Here is a 22,656-nt window from a genome sequence, read left to right as displayed (position 1 = left end):
AGTGATTTATGCATCTTCGGCTCAAAATTATAGGGTGAAATACAGTGATCCCTCAAGATACAATATTAGTTGGTTCGAGGACAACCATTGTATGTTAAAACCATTGTAAGTTGAGCAATTGGTTCCAAAGCCCCAAAATGTCATCCAAGATAAGAGAAAATTAAGATTTAAGAAAAATAATCAGATAACTAAGATAGATAAAACACACACTTATAACATCAAGAATTAGCTGGCTCAGAGAAAACAATTGTATGCTGAAAATATTGTATCCTGAGGCCATTTTATCTTGAGGGATCACTGTAATAAATGGAACCCTTGACAAGTGATCCTATATCAGAAACTACACTCCTCAAGGTATTTATTAAGGGGTAAGGTGAACAATTTGACCCCATCAGTGTTTTGCAGAAATTCATGAACTAAGGACTGTGTGAAATAAAAATTGCAAGTTTTCCACCGATATAGCATTTCAGTGCCCAGTATGCTGTGCCCAGCTCGTGCCATCTGATACACACCACACCCTTTACATTGTTTGGCGGGTTCTACTGGTTACTGATATGCCATAAATGTGGACATAAACTGCTGTTTACACTGCAGGGTTCAAAAGGGAGAGACTACCATTTGGCTTTTGCAGCTGAGATTTTGTGGATTGGTTTACGGGTTCCATGTTGCTTTTGAACAGCCTCTGGGATACAACTATTTTCTGCGAACTATACATTTATTTTTCTCTTGATGGAGCTGTGTGAGGGCTTGTATTTTTGCGGAATGAGTTGCCATTATCATTGGTCCTATTTTGGGGTATGTATGACTTTTTGATTGCTATTTTATGCTGGAATTTTAGTTTTTGGGAAGTGGGATAAAGACAAAGCAGCAACTCTAACATTGATTTTTGGGTTTGCTACTGAGGCATACATCGTGCAGGAAAAATGACATGTTGTCTTTATTCTGCTCTCCAGTATGATTAAAAAGATTCCAATTTTATATAGTTTCTTTCTACGTTTTAAAACTTTTATTCAATGTATTTTTTTTTTTAAATCATGTTTTTGTGTCGCTATTTTCTGAAAGCCTTATATTTTTTTTTTTCTGACGATGGTCTTGTGTGAGGGCTCAATTGTTGTGGGATAACTTGACGGTTTCATTGGTACTATTTTGGAGTACATATGATTTTTTGATCACTCAGTATTATGCTTTTTGTGAGGCAAGGTAACAAAAACATGGCTTTTCTGGCACCGTTTTTATTTTTTTACGGTGTTCACCTGACAGGATAGATCATGTGATATTTTTATAGAGCCAGACTTTACGGATGCAGTGATACAAAATATGTATATTTTTATTCATTTATTTCAGTTTTACACAATAAAAGCATTTCAAAATCATGTTTTTCTTGTGTGAGGGTTCGTTTTTTGCAGTAAGAGTTGACATATTTATTGGTATCATTTTGGGGTAAATATGATTTTTTGGTCGCTCGATATTACACTTTTTGTGAGCCAAGGTAACAAAAAAATGGCTGTTTTGGCAAATTTTATATACAGTACAGACCAAAAGTTTGGACACACCTTCTCATTCAAAGAGTTTTCTTCATTTTCATGACTATGAAAATTGTAGATTCACACTGAAGGCATCAAAACTATGAATTAACACATGTGGAATTATATACATAACAAACAAGTGTGAAACAACTGAAAATATGTAATATTCTAGGTTCTTCAAAGTAACCACCTTTTGCTTTGATTACTGCTTTGCACACTAATGGCATTCTCTTGATGAGCTTCAAAAGGTAGTCACCTGAAATGCTTTTCACTTCACAGGTGTGCCCTGTCAGGTTTAATAAGTGGGATTTCTTGCCTTATAAATGGGGTTGGGACCATCAGTTGCATTGAGGAGAAGTCAGGTGGATACACAGCTGATAGTCCTACTGAATAGACTGTTAGAATTTGTATTATGGCAAGAAAAAAGCAGCTAAGTAAAGAAAAACGAGTGGCCATCATTACTTTAAGAAATTAAGGTCAGTCAGTCAGCCGAAAAATTGGGAAAACTTTGAAAGTAAGGTCTATTTGACCATGAAGGAGAGTGATGGGGTGCTGCGCCAGATGACCTGGCCTCCACAGTCACCGGACCTGAACCCAATCGAGATGGTTTGGGGTGAGCTGGACCGCAGAGTGAAGGCAAAAGGGCCAACAAGTGCTAAGCATCTCTGGGAACTCCTTCAAGACTGTTGGAAGACCATTTCAGGGGACTACCTCTTGAAGCTCATCAAGAGAATGCCAAGAGTGTGCAAAGCAGTAATCAAAGCAAAAGGTGGCTACTTTGAAGAACCTAGAAAAAAAAAGCCTCTCAGGCTATGAGCTGAGCGCTGCGATTGGCCAGCGCTACAGCATGGGAGAATGAGACCCCGGCAGGTTCCCCTGGGTGGAGCATAACTATGAAGATACCGGAGGCTATAACGGGAGAACGGAGCGGCGCCCAGGTATAACAGTAAGTGCAGGGGGATCCCTGGGCGCCGCTCTCCATGTCTGTATAGTTAGTTTAGATGTTTTATTCTAGTGAAAGGTCCTCTTTAAATATGTTTTTTTTTAAGGTGTCATATCCTGTGAGTCAGAATCAACAAAACAAAGCAAAAGAATCTTCAAGACACAACGAAAACTATAAAAGTGACTCCTTAGGTGAGACAGGACATCTGGTAACTCTCAATTCTCCCATCACTACATGAAGCAAAACTGGGAAAATTAGGTATTACACGACTGTTAGGCCTCTTTCACACGGGCGTTGCGTGTGAGCGCTGGACAAGATGCGGGTGCGTTGCGGGAAAATGTGCGATTTTTCGTGCAAGTGCAGAGCGTTTTTCAATGCGTTTTGCACGCGCATGAGAAAAATCGGCATGTTTGGTACCCAGACCCGAACTTCTTCACAGAAGTTCGGGTTTGGGATCGGTGTTGTGTAGATTTTATTATTTTTCCTTATAACATGGTTATAAGGGAAAATAATAGCATTCTTAATACAGAATGCTTAGTAAAATGTCCATTGAGGGGTTAAAATAAATAAATAAATTCAACTCACCCCATACACTTGATCGTGTAGTGCAAGCATGCTTAACCTGTGGCCCTCCAGCTGTTGTAAAACTACAACTCCCACCATGCCCTTCTGTAGGCTGATAGCTGTAGGCTGTCCGGGAATGATGGGAGTTGTAGTTTTGACAGGTTGAGCATGCCTGGCGTAGTGGATCTCCTCTTCTTTCTACTTTCTTCAGGACCTGGCTAAAGGACCTTTGATGACATCACTGCGCTCATCACATGGTCCATCACATGGTCATTTTTCATCGAAAAAGAAAGAAGACATGCCAGGCTGAGAGTTCAAGTGGATTAAGGTGAGTTTATTAATTGTTTTTTTATTTTTTAACCCCTCCAACACTATTTTACTAAGCATTCTGTATTAAGAATTCTATTATTTTCCCTTATAACCATGTTATAAGGGGAAATAATAAAGATCGGGTCCCATCCCAATCGTCTTCTAGCAACCATGCATGAAAATCGCACTGCATCCGCATTTGCTTGTGGATGCTTGCGATTTTCACGCAGCCCCATTCACTTCTATGGGGCCTGCGTTGCGTGAAAAACGCACAATATAGAGCTTTCTGCGATTTTCACGCAACGCACAAGTGATGCGTGAAAATCACTGGTCATGTACACAGCCCCATTGAAGTGAATGGGTACAATGCGTTCACCTCACGCATTGCACCCGCGCGAAATTCTCGCCCATGTGAAAGGGGCCATAAGGTGTCTAACAATTTAAAAGTGATGGACATTTTAACCAAGAAAATATACTTGATGTTCTATGTTCATCAGAAGGATGATGTTATCTCTTGCGTTGTCCTGCCAGGTTGGTGGAAGAAGAGGAAGAATCAACCTCATGTCCCAAACTGGTAGTTTAGTAGGTTGAATATCAAATGTCTGCCAAAAATCTTCTGGAAAGCGTAGTGTGACTGTTTTTCTATTCTTTTGTGCTGTCGGGTAAGGGTCCATTCACACGTCCGTGGTATATTGCAGATCTGCAATACACCTGGCCGGCACCCCCCATAGAACTGCCTTTTGCGGACAAGAATAGAACATGTTCTATTTTTTTGTTCGGGACCGAAGCATGAAAGTTCGGGGCTGCGCTCCGGAAATGCGGATGTGAATGCAGCGTCCCACTACGTGTGTGTGGGCACTGCTTAAAAGTACTTTTTGATCTTAACAATTGCATTGTACAGTATGATATAACTTGGCATTTATGTATCTGCAAAATCCTTGTTAACAGGCCTATTAGGTGTAATTTATACATCCCACCACTAGATGGGAATAAAGTTCAGTTCCTATATATATACACTGCTCAAAAAAATAAAGGGAACACAAAAATAACACATCCTAGATCTGAATTAATTAAATATTCTTATGAAATACTTTGTTCTTTACATAGTTGAATGTGCTGACAACAAAATCACACAAAAAAAATAATTTGGAAATCAAATTTTTTAACCCATGGAGGTCTGGATTTGGAGTCACCCTCAAAATTAAAGTGGAAAAACACACTACAGGCTGATCCAACTTTGATGTAATGTCCTTAAAACAAGTCAAAATGAGGCTCAGTAGTGTGTGTGGCCTCCACATGCCTGTATGACCTCCCTACAATGCCTGTGCATGCTCCTGATGAGGTGGCGGACGGTCTCCTGAGGGATCTCATCCCAGACCTGGACTAAAGCATCTGCCAACTCCTGGACAGTCTGTGGTGCAACGTGACGTTGGTGGATAGAGCGAGACGTGATGTCCCAGATGTGCTCAATTGGATTCAGGTCTGGGGAAAGGGCGGGCCAGTCCATAGCATCAATGCCTTCGTCTTGCAGGAACTGCTGACACACTCCAGCCACATGAGGTCTAGCATTGTCTTGCATTAGGAGGAACCCAGGGCCAACCGCACCAGCATATGGTCTCACAAGGGGTCTGAGGATCTCATCTCGGTACCTAATGGCAGTCAGGCTACCTCTGGAGAGCACATAGAGGGCTGTGCGGCCCTCCAAAGAAATGCCACCCCACACCATTACTGACCCAATGCCAAACCGGTCATGCTGGAGGATGTTGCAGGCAGCAGAACGTTCTCCACGGCGTCTCCAGACTCTGTCACGTCTGTCACATGTGCTCAGTGTGAACCTGCTTTCATCTGTGAAGAGCACAGGGCGCCAGTGGCGAATTTGCCAATCTTGGTGTTTTCTGGCAAATGCCAAACGTCCTGCACGGTGTTGGGCTGTAAGCACAACCCCCACTTGTGGACGTCGGGCCCTCATATCACCCTCATGGAGTCTGTTTCTGACCGTTTGAGCAGACACATGCACATTTGTGGCCTGCTGGAGGTCATTTTGCAGGGCTCTGGCAGTGCTCCTCCTGTTCCTCCTTGCACAAATGCGGAGGTAGCGGTCCTGCTGCTGGGTTGTTGCCCTCCTACGGCCTCCTCCACGTCTCCTGATGTACTGGCCTGTCTCCTGGTAGCGCCTCCATGCTCTGGACACTACGCTGACAGACACAGCAAACCTTCTTGCCACAGCTCGCATTGATGTGCCATCCTGGATAAGCTGCACTACCTGAGCCACTTGTGTGGGTTGTAGACTCCATCTCATGCTACCACTAGAGTGAAAGCACCGCCAGCATTCAAAAGTGACCAAAACATCAGCCAGGAAGCATAGGAACTGAGAAGTGGACAGGTCACCACCTGCAGAACCACTCCTTTATTGGGGGTGTCTTGCTAATTGCCTATAATTTCCACCTGTTGTCTATCCCATTTGCACAACAGCATGTGAAATTGATTGTCACTCAGTGTTGCTTCCTAAGTGGACAGTTTGATTTCACAGAAGTGTGATTGACTTGGAGTTACATTGTGTTGTTTAAGTGTTCCCTTTATTTTTTTGAGCAGTGTATATATATATATATATATATATATATATATATATATATAGAGAGAGAGAGACTTCAAAGAAGAGGCAGCACTCCAGAGTATCAGTAAAAACGACCCACTTTAATTCCCCTGTGCAACGTTTTAACTGCTCCTTGCAGTCTTTCTCAAGCATAACATTCAGTGTCACAGCATATATTTATACCCACAATCCTTAGTGAGTTGATTGACAAAGTGATTAACAATAACATGATCAATACCATATAAAACATACAAATTCTTTACAAAATCATCTGTGAAATCCTGACTTCATCTCATACAATAAAACCACCATTTTATACATCGTAAAATTTCATGAATCATATGTAAATAATACCATATTCATAAAGTGCCTCGTGCTTTCAATTAACGTGATCACCTGCATGTGCTAATTTTGCGGTCAATAGGCCGCGTGGTTTAAAAACTTACAGCAAGGAGTAAGATGATGGCGGCAGCCGTCTCCGCGTCCCCATGTAACGGTCACGTCCACACACACACAGGGGGAAGGGTAGTGACCACTGCGCTCCACCCTCACCCCTGGCCCTGCCTACTTGCCTCACGAGTCCTGATGACAGGGGACAACTGGACGGCAGTCCCTAACTTAGGATATGTGCAGGGAAGACAGACAAGACAAAATACGGAACATGAACGGACCAGGTCAGAACCAAGAGAGCTACGCAGTACAACGGATTAAGCAAAGAATGGTCAGGAGAAGCCGGGGTCAAATACCAGGAGAGTAGCGAAGTACAAGAGGAGTCCTAAGAGAGTAGTCAGGTGGGAACCGAGGTCACAAAACCAGGATGTATGCGCAGTACAGGAGGAGCAGGCAGAGGATCTTCAGGGAACAGGATCAGGTAAATATTCAGTAGTCCAACAAATAGCCAGGAACCTAGAAATTAACAGGCAACCTGTAGCCAGCAGGCTGCCTGTATTTATAGTGGGGAGTGAGGGTCATGTGACGTGGCCAGCGTCACATGACCGACAGACCAACCAGTCGAGCACCGAGTGATCAGCTCGGCGCTCAAGGCAGACTAGGAGCAGGGAGCCACCCAGCTAGTAAAGCCGCCCTGGGAATGAGGTCAAACACAGAACCTCATTCCAAAAGCTAAGCAACAGTTCTGCGGGCAATGGGGGACCGAGTGCACCTTCGGAACCCCGTGACACCCCATACCTCCACCGCGCATGCTCCATATCTTGGCAACCGGTGTCCAAACTCCCAGGCCGCGCTCAATTGACGTCAGCCATGACGTTCGCACCAGCCGCCAAGCCCCGCCCCCGAAGCCTAGTGATGCGGAAGGGCGCCTCCATGTCCGGCCCCCGGGTCACATGACTAGTCATGGGAACCGTAGCCTGGCAACAGGAAGACGCTCACCCCTAATACACCACAGCCTCCAGAGTTGAAGAGAGCCGAGCGGTGAGGTTTGTATAAGGGGAAATGGAAGCCACATATGAGAAGTCATTGGGTTGTCAATAAATCCTAATTCAATTCTTCATACTGAGTGATTATTGTAAATACAAGGATATCAAGCCATAAATATCGGAGGGTGTAATCCTATATAGGGCTTACTTATTTTGGAGAATAGGGGGTGTGGCATACATGGACATCTCACAAAGTGATACTCCATGCAGACCCGCAGGACCACAGGGTGCTGAGCGTTTTCACACCCTTCCCCTGTAGCCTACATCCACCCCCCACATCTCCACAATTCGTAAATTCCTCCATTCATGACTCATCCATTTCATTAAATGTAAAGCCATAACTCCAACCCTATTCTCTCATGGGGCCTCCTTGAACGATCGCCATCATCTTCTTCCGCCGCAATAATATACTTGAAATATAATAGGATCCCTTTCAGAGTAGAATCGTTCTGAAAGTATAAAGAGAAAGAGAAAAATTAATTAATTAAAATGCCAGACACCAAGAGTGATCACATAACCAAAAGAGCCAGAGGAAAGCAAACCCCCAGGGGATCATGAGCAAAAGAAAAAACTCCAACAAACTACATTATATTCCATTTAAAGTCCACATTTAGGCCCTGTGGTTTGAGTGACTGTAGGCGGTGAATCCATCGCAATTCCCGTTGTTTAAGAGTAACTGTGCGGTCACCACCTCGTCTGCCTCTTTGGACCTGATCTATGATCATACATTTTAGATCTTTTTCCGTATGACCAAGTTCTACAAAATGTTTTGGAACCGGTAGATCCAATCTTTTACGTCTTATCGAGAAGCGATGGTTATTCAGACGTGTTTTCATGTCACATGTGGTCTCCCCCACATAGAGGAGGCCACATGGGCATTTCAGTACATATATGACATACGTGCTATCACACGTGAGATAGTGACGAATATCATATTGTGCCCCAGTACCTGGATGTATGAACACATTACCCTTCATCATATACGTACAATTCACGCATGTGAGGCACGGGAAACATCCCGTCCTTCTTGTGCCTAGAAATGTTTGTACCTTCTTCTTGGTAGGGACATCAGCCTTCACCAGCCTATCACGTAGATTAGTTGGCCGTCTATATGAAAGGAGTGGAGGCCTAGCTAATGATTCAATCTTGGGAAAATTGCTCTGCAGGATAGGCCAATGCTTTTTCAATATATTGGCTATATCCTTGCTCTGCTCTGAGTATGTTGATACAAATGGGATCTGTTTTGCTTTCAATTTCACTTTATTTCCCTCCTCTTTCTGTGGGAGCTGTATTCTCCTTAGATGTTTTTCGAGATTTCTTTGTGGGTACCCTCTTTGTCTGAATTTGTTGACCATCTGTCCATATCTTACAGGCAAGTTTTCTGGATCCTGCACGATTCTCTTCACGCGCAGTAATTGACTGCGCGGTAAGGACTCGATACAGGGTCTAGGGTGACAACTTTCATACCGCAATAATGTATTACAGTCAGTAGACTTGGTGAAGATGTCCGTAGACAATCTATCACCAACTATCGTCACCATTGTGTCAAGGAACTGAACCTGTTCACTGGAGTGTGTCAATGTAAACACAATCTCACTATCCATATTATTCAAGTAGTAGTGAAATTGTTCCAAGGACTCTGTATCACCTTGCCAAACGAGGAAGACGTCGTCTATGTATCTCCACCACCCCAATACTTTGTTGAAGTGGTGGGACACATAGACAAGGTCCCCCTCGAGTGACGCCATAAATACATTTGCATACGTGGGGGCCACATTGGACCCCATTGCGGTCCCACGCAATTGCAGAAAAAACTGCTCCCCAAACATAAAATAATTATGTCTCAGGACCAGATTCAATAGTTGAATGATAAAATCACGACAATCTTCAGAGTAGTCACTACGTTCCAGACATCTCCTGACCGCATTAACTCCACGTTCATGATCTATAGATGTATAGAGACTGGTGACATCAAATGATGCCACCAAACATCCATCAGGCAATACCACGGTGGAGATCTTTTCCAAAAAATCCTCCGTGTCCCTGATATTTGATTTTGTGTTGATAGCGTAAGTACGGAGTATGCTGTCCAAGAAGATGGAAATGTGTGAGCAGATGGAGTCAATACCCGACACAATGGGTCGTCCAGGTGGGTTTGTCAGGTATTTATGTATTTTTGGCAATACATAAATCATTGGCGTGCGTGGATTCTCCATAAGTAAAAAGGAATACACCCCTTCATCAATGATGTCATGGTCACGTGCCATATCTAATACACTTTTGATCTTTTTAATATATTCAAATTTTGGATCACCTGGCAATTCCTTGTACACTTTTTGATCGTTCAGTTGTCTCCCTATTTCTCCCATATACCAAGACGTGTCCATGACAACAACCGCACCGCCCTTATCCGCCGGCTTAATGGTAAGGCCGTTGTCATGGCACAACTCTTCCAATGATCTAATATCAGCTGAAGTCATATTCGGGTGCCTCAGAGGTGTATCAAGGACCCTAGATTTGAGTCCAGTAATGTCCAATGTGACAGCTTTCATGAACGTTTCCACCGTATGATGATTTATTTGTGGTATGAAGTCACTCTTGGGTAACAGATTAACCTGTCCCAGAGTGAGCTCAGACCCACCTGTGGCTGGTCTATGGTCAGCTGGAGGTGGATGTTCAGAAAACCAAATTTGTAATTTGATATTCCTGAATAGACGTTGCATATCCACCTCAAGCTGAAACCAGTCAGCTTTTGTAGAAGGACAGAAGGACAAACCCTTTGACAATAAGGTGATATGCGCATGGGACAAGGGAACAGAGGACATATTTACCACCGTAGGTTTGGAAGTTTGGGACTCATCCATCACTACTGATTGTCCTTTCTGCGACGTGTCATTTGCTTCTGTACTCTCTGGTTTTTGGACTTTTCTCCACTTGTGGTGCTTCCTCCCTCCCCGTCTGGTTCTTTTAATGTAGGTCCCTAAGGCATCGATGAAGGTAGTGTACTGTCCATTGTGGGTGCAGTTGTCACATTATTCTGTTGTTGTTGCTGCTGATACTGGTTGGATTGTGAATATTGTTTCCTTGCTGCAGGACGATAAGATGGCACCTGTCTCCTTTGTATATCATCCTGCCAGGTGTATATTTTTCCTTTTGCGTAATCATCAGAATCTCTAAGCCATTTTCTTCTCTTAATGATCTCCTGTTCTTTGACAAATCTGTCCAGATATTGAATACAATTTTGGTCATACCGATTCCACTCTTCCGTATCAAGTAGTTGCTGGAGTGCAGTCTTCGTTTTTAAATGTCTTTCTTTAACTTCCACCAATTCTTGTTGTAAATATTCTAGGTTAAGCAATATAACATCGAAGGCATATTTATTTGATATCTGTACAAACTTCAATGCACATGCTGAGCCGCCAGGGAATAAGTTGGGTTTTAGTTGTGAGCGAATCCCCCTGGGGATTCTATGTTCTTTATAATATTGACCCAATGTCATTAGATGTAAATCCATAGAAGCTATTTTTTTGGCATCAGCTTCATATTGCTTCTTAAGATCAACAGTGGTGGGAGTAGATAAAAACTGCGGATCACTCACCAAACCCTGTAGGATTCTTTCCTCATCTTCCTTGGTATACGTGAACACGTCGGGGGGGTCCATGATGTTATCAAGTAGTAAAAAGGATGGCAGTGCAGAGCTGTTCAGGTCCAATAATACAATACAAAGAAAGAGCAGCAGCACTTGTAGATGTAATCGGGTGCAGAATCCTCTGACCTTAGACAATTCGGTCAAATATGGTTATAGAGACTTCAAAGAAGAGGCAGCACTCCAGAGTATCAGTAAAAACGACCCACTTTAATTCCCCTGTGCAACGTTTCAACTGCTCCTTGCAGTCTTTCTCAAGCATAACATTCAGTGTCACAGCATATATTTATACCCACAATCCTTAGTGAGTTGATTGACAAAGTGATTAACAATAACATGATCAATACCATATAAAACATACAAATTCTTTACAAAATCATCTGTGAAATCCTGACTTCATCTCATACAATAAAACCACCATTTTATACATCGTAAAATTTCATGAATCATATGTAAATAATACCATATTCATAAAGTGCCTCGTGCTTTCAATTAACGTGATCACCTGCATGTGCTAATTTTGCGGTCAATAGGCCGCGTGGTTTAAAAACTTACAGCAAGGAGTAAGATGATGGCGGCAGCCGTCTCCGCGTCCCCATACCTCCACCGCGCATGCTCCATATCTTGGCAACCGGTGTCCAAACTCCCAGGCCGCGCTCAATTGACGTCAGCCATGACGTTCGCACCAGCCGCCAAGCCCCGCCCCCGAAGCCTAGTGATGCGGGAGGGCGCCTCCATGTCCGGCCCCCGGGTCACATGACTAGTCATGGGAACCGTAGCCTGGCAACAGGAAGACGCTCACCCCTAATACACCACAGCCTCCAGAGTTGGAGAGAGCCGAGCGGTGAGGTTTGTATAAGGGGAAATGGAAGCCACATATGAGAAGTCATTGGGTTGTCAATAAATCCTAATTCAATTCTTCATACTGAGTGATTATTGTAAATACAAGGATATCAAGCCATAAATATCGGAGGGTGTAATCCTATATAGGGCTTACTTATTTTGGAGAATAGGGGGTGTGGCATACATGGACATCTCACAAAGTTATACTCCATGCAGACCCGCAGGACCACAGGGTGCTGAGCGTTTTCACACCCTTCCCCTGTAGCCTACATCCACCCCCCACATCTCCACAATTCGTAAATTCCTCCATTCATGACTCATCCATTTCATTAAATGTAAAGCCATAACTCCAACCCTATTCTCTCATGGGGCCTCCTTGAACGATCGCCATCATCTTCTTCCGCCGCAATAATATACTTGAAATATAATAGGATCCCTTTCAGAGTAGAATCGTTCTGAAAGTATAAAGAGAAATAAGTAAGCCCTATATAGGATTACACCCTCCGATATTTATGGCTTGATATCCTTGTATTTACAATAATCACTCAGTATGAAGAATTGAATTAGGATTTATTGACAACCCAATGACTTCTCATATGTGGCTTCCATTTCCCCTTATACAAACCTCACCGCTCGGCTCTCTCCAACTCTGGAGGCTGTGGTGTATTAGGGGTGAGCGTCTTCCTGTTGCCAGGCTACGGTTCCCATGACTAGTCATGTGACCCGGGGGCCGGACATGGAGGCGCCCTCCCGCATCACTAGGCTTCGGGGGCGGGGCTTGGCGGCTGGTGCGAACGTCATGGCTGACGTCAATTGAGCGCGGCCTGGGAGTTTGGACACCGGTTGCCAAGATATGGAGCATGCGCGGTGGAGGTATGAGGACGCGGAGACGGCTGCCGCCATCATCTTACTCCTTGCTGTAAGTTTTTAAACCACGCGGCCTATTGACCGCAAAATTAGCACATGCAGGTGATCACGTTAATTGAAAGCACGAGGCACTTTATGAATATGGTATTATTTACATATGATTCATGAAATTTTACGATGTATAAAATGGTGGTTTTATTGTATGAGATGAAGTCAGGATTTCACAGATGATTTTGTAAAGAATTTGTATGTTTTATATGGTATTGATCATGTTATTGTTAATCACTTTGTCAATCAACTCACTAAGGATTGTGGGTATAAATATATGCTGTGACACTGAATGTTATGCTTGAGAAAGACTGCAAGGAGCAGTTGAAACGTTGCACAGGGGAATTAAAGTGGGTCGTTTTTACTGATACTCTGGAGAGCTGCCTCTTCTTTGAAGTCTCTATAACCATATTTGACCGAATTGTCTAAGGTCAGAGGATTCTGCACCCGATTACATCTACAAGTGCTGCTGCTCTTTCTTTGTATATATATATATATATATATATATATATATAGGCCAGATCAGTTGAGGACAGGTTCAGTTCAGTTCAGTTGAGACCAGAGGTCAGTGTGAAGGTCAGTGAGTAGATTAACACTGAGAGAGTGAAAAGGTGCAGATCCAGCACTTCAGCTCTAAAGAGAAGTCTTAGCCCAGAAAGGGATAAGAAAAAAGGACAAATTCAAATTCATCCAAAGGATAAAAGCTGTAAACCAGGCATAAAGGACCTTTGTGATATATTCAGGTGAAGGATACCCTAGCCTCCGGCAACCTCACCAAAAATTCTACTGACGTTGAAGTAACCCACTGCTCCAAGGCCACGAAACCTAAACAGCCTAAAACTATGGATTTGCAGAATTAACTCTGTACCATCTAAAGACTGCATATTTGTACTGCTGCAACCAAAAGACATCCAAAGTAAAAGTTGTGAGTTGCATCTTACCACTGTCTACCTCATTATTACCACTATTGGTTGTACCACCGTTAACAATACTGGCGTCACAACAAAATCCATCAAGGGACTCAGCCGCAACAAGCACCCTAGGCACCCCTAACATTAAGGGCACCTCAACCACCATCTTGGCTGATGCTTCCCTACACAGAGCGCGCCCCAGAGGATTTTGTGCTGTCCACCTCAACACTGTGCTGCCAGGGAGGCTTTCTGCTAACCGTGAGTAAACTGATGAACTGTGTGTTATACTATTTGGCCCTTCATCGGTCCACCGTGCACCTCACGTGTTGCCCCTGCGACTGGCTGGCTGCACGAAGAACACATAGTGTGCTCACCGCATCCCGTTCTGCCCCATTGAGAATGAATAGGTCCGCACCCGTTCCCGATATTGCGGACGTGTGAATGGTCCCTAAATGGGAAGCCCCATCTATAGGAAATCCCTAGACAAGTTATTGTAAATATAGACCTGTGCTCCCATGAAATCAATGTGACAGATGGAATGTGTCTTAGCCATAATTTCTTCTTTAAAGGCTATGTACACCTTTGGAGGCAATTTTTGTTTATGATTGCATTTCACTCATTTTTGGTCAAAAATCATATTTTCAATTGGCCCTTATTAAAAATACTGAGCGATTCTGTCACAAAGGGTTTACTGTTTTTCTAACAGTGTGACTTGCACTTTTTAACTTTGTGTCAGTCATCTAATAACCCTCTTTTCTAAACTACTAGGAGGTCATAAACACTTATTTAAGCCAGATTCTTATCAGTAAGATAAGGATTGAGCTATAATGAGAGGCAGGAATGGATGCGGACTTCCGGTCCACGGCTCGGGAAAAAAATAGAACATGTACTATTCTCGGACAAGAATAGGCAGTTCTATGAGGGTGCCGGCCCGGACACTAAATGTGATTTCTCACAAGGTGCAATGATACCCTAATAACGTTAGAATAAGGGCTCGTTCACACAGTATTTTTTGGCGGTTTTTCACACTAAAAATTCTATTCATTTCTATGGGAGGCAGAACTTGCTTTTTTCAGTGTAGAAACACAAAGCAAGTGCTGATTCCCATTGAAATGAGTGGGAGGCTGCTTTTGGGGGGGGGGGGGTTTAGCTGATTTTGAGTCAGAAACACTCCAAAAACTCTGTGTGAACATGCCCTAAGGCAGGTTTGATAAATGGTGGTATTAGGTGAGGGCTACACAATGACATTTGTCGCAGTAATGTCATGCAACATATTTTATAATGCTAGTCTATGGTGTCACACTGCGACTGGATTTTGGTGTCGCAGTACGTCACAGTGCGACACCATAGACTAGCATTATAAAATATGTTGTGCGACATGACACATGTTGCAGTGTAGTTGTACCTAGGGTTGCCACCTTTCCCAACTAAAAAATACCTGCCAAGTTAAGCTACACCCCAAAGGGGGTGTGGTTGTGGGGTGTGTGGCTTAACGCAGGGTGTTAAAGGGGTTGTCTCACTTCAGCAAGTGGTACATATCATGTAGCAAAAGGTAATACAAGGCACTTACTAATGTGTTGTCATTGTGCAATTTGCTGGCTTGACTTATTTGTCCATCGCATTATAGACTTCTCATTTCCATGGTTAGGACCACCGTGTAATCGAGCAGCGGTGGCCATGCTTGCACACTATAGCAAAAAGCACTGGCCTCTCTCGTGACTGGCACTTTTTCCTACAGTGTGCAAGCAAGACCACCACTGCTGCATTGCAAGGTGGTTGTAACCATAGAAACAAACAGTGTATAATGTGATAATGAATGAAGCCAGCAAAGGAAGCAAAATTGGTAATAACAATACATTAGTAAGTGCCTTGTATTAACTTTCTCTACATTATAAATGCCATTTGCTGAAGTGAGACAACCCCTTTAAGTAGCTGTCATACTGTGGCTCCCAGTAATATTAATGTCCCCATTAGTGCCCCCAGTAATTGTCATACCCCCATTAACACCCCCAGTAATAGTAATGGCCTCATTAGTGCCCCTCCCAGTAATAGTAATGCCCCCATTAGTGTGCCCCAATAATAGTAATGCCCCCATTAGTGCCCCTCCCAGTAATAGTAATGCTCCCATTAGTGTGCCCCAGTAATATTAAGCACCTCAGCCCCTATAGCTTAAACACCCTTAATGACCAGGCCACTTTTTACACTTCTGACCTACACTACTTTGACCGTTTATTGCTCGGTCATGCAACTTACCACCCAAATGAATTTTACCTCCTTTTCTTCTCACTAATAGAGCTTTCATTTGGTGGTATTTCATTGCTGCTGACATTTTTGCAAAAAAATGACATTTTTCACTTTCAGTTGTAAAATTTTGCAAAAAAACGACATCCATATATAAATTTTTCTCTAAATTTATTGTTCTACATGTCTTTGATAAAAAAAAAATGGTTTGGGTAAAAGTTATAGCGTTTACAAACTATGGTACAAGAATGTGAATTTCCGCTTTTTGAAGCAGCTCTGACTTTCTGAGCACCTGTCATGTTTCCTGAGGTTCTACAATGCCCAGACAGTACAAACACCCCACAAATGACCCCATTTCGGAAAGTAGACACCCTAAGGTATTCGCTGATGGGCATAGTGAGTTCATAGAAGTTTTTATTTTTTGTCACAAGTTTTCTTTTTTTTTCTTACAAAGTCTCATATTCCACTAACTTGTGACAAAAAATAAAAATTTCTATGAACTCACTATGCCCATCAGCGAATACCTTGGGGTGTCTTCTTTCCAAAATGGGGTCACTTGTGGGGTAGTTATACTGCCCTGGCATTCTAGGGGCCCAAATGTGTGGTAAGTAGTTTGAAATCAAAATGTGTAAAAAATGGCCGGTGAAATCCGAAAGGTGCTCTTTGGAATGTGGGCCCCTTTGCCCACCTAGACTGCAAAAAAGTGTCACACATCTGGTATCTCCGTACTCAGGAGAAGTTGGGCAATGTGTTTTGGGGTGTCATTTTACATATACCCATGCTGGGCGAGATAAATATCTTGGTCAAATGCCAACTTTGTATAAAAAAATGGGAAAAGTTGTCTTTTGCCAAGATATTTCTCTCACCCAGCATGGGTATATGTAAAATAACACCCCAAAACACATTCCCCAACTTCTCCTGAGTACGGAGATACCACATGTGTGACACTTTTTTTCAGCCTAGGTGGGCAAAGGGGCCCACATTCCAAAGAGCACCTTTCGGATTTCACCGGCCATTTTTTACAGATTTTGATTTCAAACCACTTCTCAAGCATTCGGCCCCTAAAATGCCAGGGCAGTATAACTACCCCACAAGTGACCCCATTTTGGAAAGAAGACACCCCAAGGTATTTCGTGATGGGCATAGTGAGTTCATGGAAGTTTTTATTTTTGTCACAAGTTAGTGGAATATGAGACTTTGTAAGAAAAAAATATAAATAAATCATCATTTTCCACTAACTTGTGACAAAAAAGAAAAAATTCTAGGAACTCGCCATGCCCCTCACGGAATACCTTGGGGTGTCTTCTTTCCAAAATGGGGTCACTTGTGGGGTAGTTATACTGCCCTGGCATTCTAGGGGCCCTAATGTGTGGTAAGTAGGTAAATGACCTGTGAAATCCGAAAGGTGCTCTTTGGAATGTGGGCACCTTTGCCCACCTAGGCTGCAAAAAAGTGTCACACATCTGGTATCCCCGTACTCAGGAGAAGTTGGGCAATGTGTTTTGGGGTGTCTTTTTACATATACCCATGCTGGGTGAGAGAAATATCTTGGCAAAAGACAACTTTTCCCATTTTTTATACAAAGTTGGCATTTGACCAAGATATTTATCTCACCCAGCATGGGTATATGTAAAATGACACCCCAAAACACATTGCCCAACTTCTCCTGAGTACGGCGATACCAGATGTGTGACACTTTTTTGCAGCCTAAATGCGCAAAGGGGCCCACATTCCTTTTATGAGGGCATTTTTAGACATTTGGATCCCAGACTTCTTCTCACGCTTTAGGGCCCCTAAAATGCCAGGGCAGTATAAATACCCCACATGTGACCCCATTTTGGAAAGAAGACACCCCAAGGTATTCAATGAGGGGCATGGCGAGTTCATAGAATTTTTATTTTTTTTGGCACAAGTTAGCGGAAATTTTTATTTAATTTTTTTTCTCACAAAGTCTCCCTTTCCGCTAACTTGGGACAAAAATTTCAATCTTTCATGGACTCAATATTCCCCTCAGCGAATACCTTGGGGTGTCTTCTTTCCGGAATGGGGGTCACATGTGGGGTATTTATACTGCCCTGGCATTCTAGGGGCCCTAAAGCGTGAGAAGAAGTCTGGAATATAAATGTCTAAAAATTTTTATGCATTTGGATTCCGTGAGGGGTATGGTGAGTTCATGTGAGATTTTATTTTTTGACACAAGTTAGTGGAATATGAGACTTTGTAAGAAAAAAATATATAATTTCCGCTAACTTGGGCCAAAAAAATGTCTGAATGGAGCCTTACAAGGGGGTGATCAATGACAGGGGGGTGATCAATGACAGGCGGGTGATCAGGGAGTCTATATGGGGTGATCACCCCCCTGTCATTGATCACCCCCCTATAAGGCTCCATTCAGATGTCTGTATGTGTTTTGCGGATCCGATCCATGTATCAGTGGATCCGTAAAAAACATACGGACATCTGAATGCAGCCTTACAGGGGGGTGAGCAATGACAGGGGGGTGATCAGGGAGTCTATATGGGGTGATCACCCCCCTGTAAGGCTCCATTCAGATGTCCGTATGTGTTTTGCAGATCCGATCCATGTATCAGTGGATCCGTAAAAAACATACGGACATCTGAATGCAGCCTTACAGGGGGGTGATCAATGACAGGGGGGTGATCAATGACAGGGAGATGATCAGGGAGTCTATATGGGGTGATCACCCCCTGTCATTGATCACCCCCCTGTAAGACTCCATTCAGATGTCCGTATGTGTTTTGCGGATCCAATCCATGTATCAGTGGATCCGTAAAAATCATACGGATGTCCGAATGGAGCCTTACAGGGGGGTGATCAATGACAGGGGGTGATCAGGGAGTGTATATGAGGTGATCACCCCCTGTCATTGATCACCCCCCTGTAAGGCTCCATTCAGATGTCCGTATGTGTTTTGCGGATCCGATCCATGTATCAGTGGATCCGTAAAAATCATACGGACGTCCGAATGGAGCCTGACAGGGGGGTGATCAATGACAGGGGGGTGATCAGGGAGTCTATATGGGGTGATCAGTGGTTCATAAGGGGTTAATAAGTGACGGCGGGGGTGTAGTGTAGTGGTGTTTGGTGCTACTTTATTGAGCTACCTGTGTCCTCTGGTGGTCGATCCAAACAAAAGGGACCACCAGAGGACCAGGTAGCAGGTATATTAGACGCTGTTATCAAAACAGCGTCTAATATACCTGTTAGGGGTTAATAAAATCGCATCTCCAGCCTGCCAGCGAACGATCGCCGCTGGCAGGCTGGAGATCCACTCTCTTACCTTCCGATCCTGTGAACGCGCGCGCCTGTGTGCGCGCGTTCACAGGAAATCTCGGCTCACGCGAGATGACGCGTATATGCGTAGCTGAGCTAATGCCCCCATTAGTGCCCCTCCCAGTAATAGTAATGCCCCCATTAGTGTGCCCCAGTAATAGTAATGCCCCCATTAGTGTGCCCCAGTAATAGCAATGCCCCCATTAGTGCCCCTCCCAGTAATAGTAATGCCCCCATTAGTGTACCCCAGTAATATTAATATCCCTATTAGTGCCCCCAGTAATTGTCATACCTCCATTAACACCCCCATTAATAGTAATGCCCTCATTAGTGCCCCTCCCAGTAATAGTAATGCCCCCATTAGTGCCCCTCCCAGTAATAGTAATGCCCCCATTAGTGTGCCCTAGTAATATTAATGTCCCTATTAGTGCCCCCAGTAATTGTCATACCTCCATTAACACCCCCAGTAATAGTAATGCCCTCATTAGTGCCCCTTCCAGTAATAGAAAATGCCCCCATTAGTGTGCCCCAGTAATATTAATGTCCCTATTAGTGCCCCCAGTAATTGTCATACTTCCATTAACACCCCCAGTAATAGTAATGCCCCCATAAATGCCCCTCCCAGTAATAGTAATGCCCCCATTAGTGTGCCCCAGTAATATTAATGTCCCTATTAGTGCCCCCAGTAATAGTCATACCTCCATTAACACCCCCAGTAATATTAATGTCCCTATTAGTGCCCCAAAGTAAGAGTAATACCCCCATTAGCACCCACTTCTCTGCTTCTGCAAAAAAAAAAAAAAGTAAAATAAATAAGAACTCACCTGCTGTGAAGACTGGCTGCTGACTGGATGTGCAGGACAGGACCTGTGAGACGTCATCACGCTGGAGAGCAGGTCCTGCACATCCGGTCAGCGGCGCCATCAAGTGGAGGAGGTGAGTTTTTTTTTTTTTTCTTTACCCAAGTGGAGGGAGGTAAAGTCTTTACTAATGAGCACTTCACAATGGAAGCCTCATTAGTAACAGTCCTTATAGTTAAATACCGGTAATTATTACCGGCATCGGCAGGGGCACTAAAATATCAGCAACCCTAGTTGTACCCTATATGTCGCCATGTAGCCCTAGCCTGGGGGGACAGTTTTGGGTGACTCTATACCAGGGGTGCACAACCTGCGGCCCCCAGAGCCATGGTTTGCGGCCCCCGCCCTGCTGGGCATTAACACAGCTGATCCTGCAATCAGCTGTGTTTCTGCACAGAGCGCCGCACAGCAGATGGATCACAGGTTTTGCTCCTGCACTGTAGCAGGAGCAGAAAGGGTCCCCGGCTATTAGTGAGAGCGGGGAAGCCGAGGAGAAGACAGAAGCGCTTTATTAGCGCTTCTGCCTTCTCCTCTATGAGCGTTCTGTAGTGTAGACCCAGCGATCACGTGATCTCTGGGTGTCTCGGGAACAGAGGAGCGCTGCCCTGGTACAAAGCCCCCGCAGCAGGCTGGTTTCCCTGTAACTGCGGCTCCTCTGGATGCTCCAGTTACAGTGGAAATAGTACAAAAAAAAGTCACTTATTGTCTCCCAAAGGTCTTTCAGTGACCTCTTGGGGACAAATTATGTGGTAAAAATATATAATAAAAAAAAGTAAAAAAATGATTGAAATTTTTTTGAAAACTAAATAAAAATATAATAAAATATAAAGAAAAGAAAAGAGAAATAAGATATTATGTGGCACAAAAAATTGAAAATTATTAAGAAAAATTAAAAAATTAAATACAATAAAAAGGAAAAAGTGCTTAATAAAAGAGTGTTCACTGTCCCACAACAGTCTTTTTATGACCCCTTGGGGGACATATTATGTGGCAAAAATATATTTTAAAAAATTATAGAAAATTCTAAAAATAAATAAAAAAATAAATAAAATTATAAAAAATAATACAATAAAATATTAATAAAATTCAAATAGAAGTAAAAAAATAAAAAGGAAAAAGTGCAAAATTTAGTGACAGTGTCCCCCAAGGTCTTTTTATGACCTCTTGGGGGACATATGTAGCAGAAATATATTAAGTTAGAAAAAAAATAATACATAAAAGAAAAAACATAGAAACATAGAATGTGTCGGCAGATAAGAACCATTTGGCCCATCTAGTCTGCCCAATATACTGAATACTATGGATAGCCCCTGGCCCTATCTTATATGAAGGATGGCCTTATGCCTATCCCATGCATGCTTAAACTCCTTCACTGTATTTGCAGCTACCACTTCTGCAGGAAGGCTATTCCATGCATCCACTACTCTCTCAGTAAAGTAATACTTCCTGATATTACTTTTAAACCTTTGCCCCTCTAATTTAAAACTGTGTCCTCTTGTAGCAGTTTTTCTTCTTGTAAATATTCTCTCCTCTTTTACCTTGTTGATTCCCTTTATGCATTTAAAAGTTTCTATCATATCCCCTCTGTCTCGTCTTTCTTCCAAGCTATACATGTTAAGGTCCTTTAATCTTTCCTGGTAAGTTTTATCCTGCAATCCATGTACCAGTTTAGTAGCTCTTCTCTGAACTCTCTCCAAAGTATCAATATCCTTCTGGAGATATGGTCTCCAGTACTGAGCACAATACTCCAAATGAGGTCTCACTAGTGCTCTGTAGAGCGGCATGAGCACCTCCCTCTTTCTACTGGTAATTCCTCTCCCTATACACCCAAGCATTCTGCTAGCATTTCCTGCTGCTCTATGACATTGTCTGCCTACCTTTAAGTCTTCTGAAATAATGACCCCTAAATCCCTTTCCTCAGATACTGAGGTTAGGACTGTATCACTGATTTTATATTCTGCAACCAACCATAACCGTCACCATTACCGCCCCATTCCGTGAAACTTTTCATATTATATAACAAAACGGCCTACACAAAATAGGGAACTAATTATAATAATTTATTTTGGTGTCAGTTTGCATATTTAAAGAATAAGGAACTATAGTTTGAAAAAAATATAATTTTTAAAAACGTTTTGTACAGTTTCCCCCAAATGAAAAGTGGCCATGGTCACTTGCACGGCTCCAGTCAATGACTGGCTTCAGAAGTGACATGCTGCTTGTGGCCACATCACCGCCTAAGCCAGTCATTGTCTGCAGTGGTGTATGACCATGTCCATGCACTGCCAGGTGTAAACAGTGGGGTAGTGCGAAGGACCAGAGCGGTGGGGAGCAGGTAAGTATAACTCTTCGGTTTCAGGGGCTATGGTGCAGCACGATATTTGGGACAATTTCTGGGAACAAGTGTTCATAGGAGCGCTCATATCTTATATCTGGATGGTATAATCGTGCAGCTGATCAGTAAATAAACAAGGAATCGCTCATTTGTCGGCTGATTTGCATATTTTATGAGGATCAAAGATGTCCGATTATCGGCAGCACATCTCCCTGTGTAATCTAAATGAAGGCGGAATGA

Source organism: Bufo bufo, chromosome 2 (genome assembly GCF_905171765.1).
Source record: "Bufo bufo chromosome 2, aBufBuf1.1, whole genome shotgun sequence".
NCBI lineage: Eukaryota > Metazoa > Chordata > Amphibia > Anura > Bufonidae > Bufo > Bufo bufo.
Note: the sequence above shows the minus strand (reverse complement) of the source record.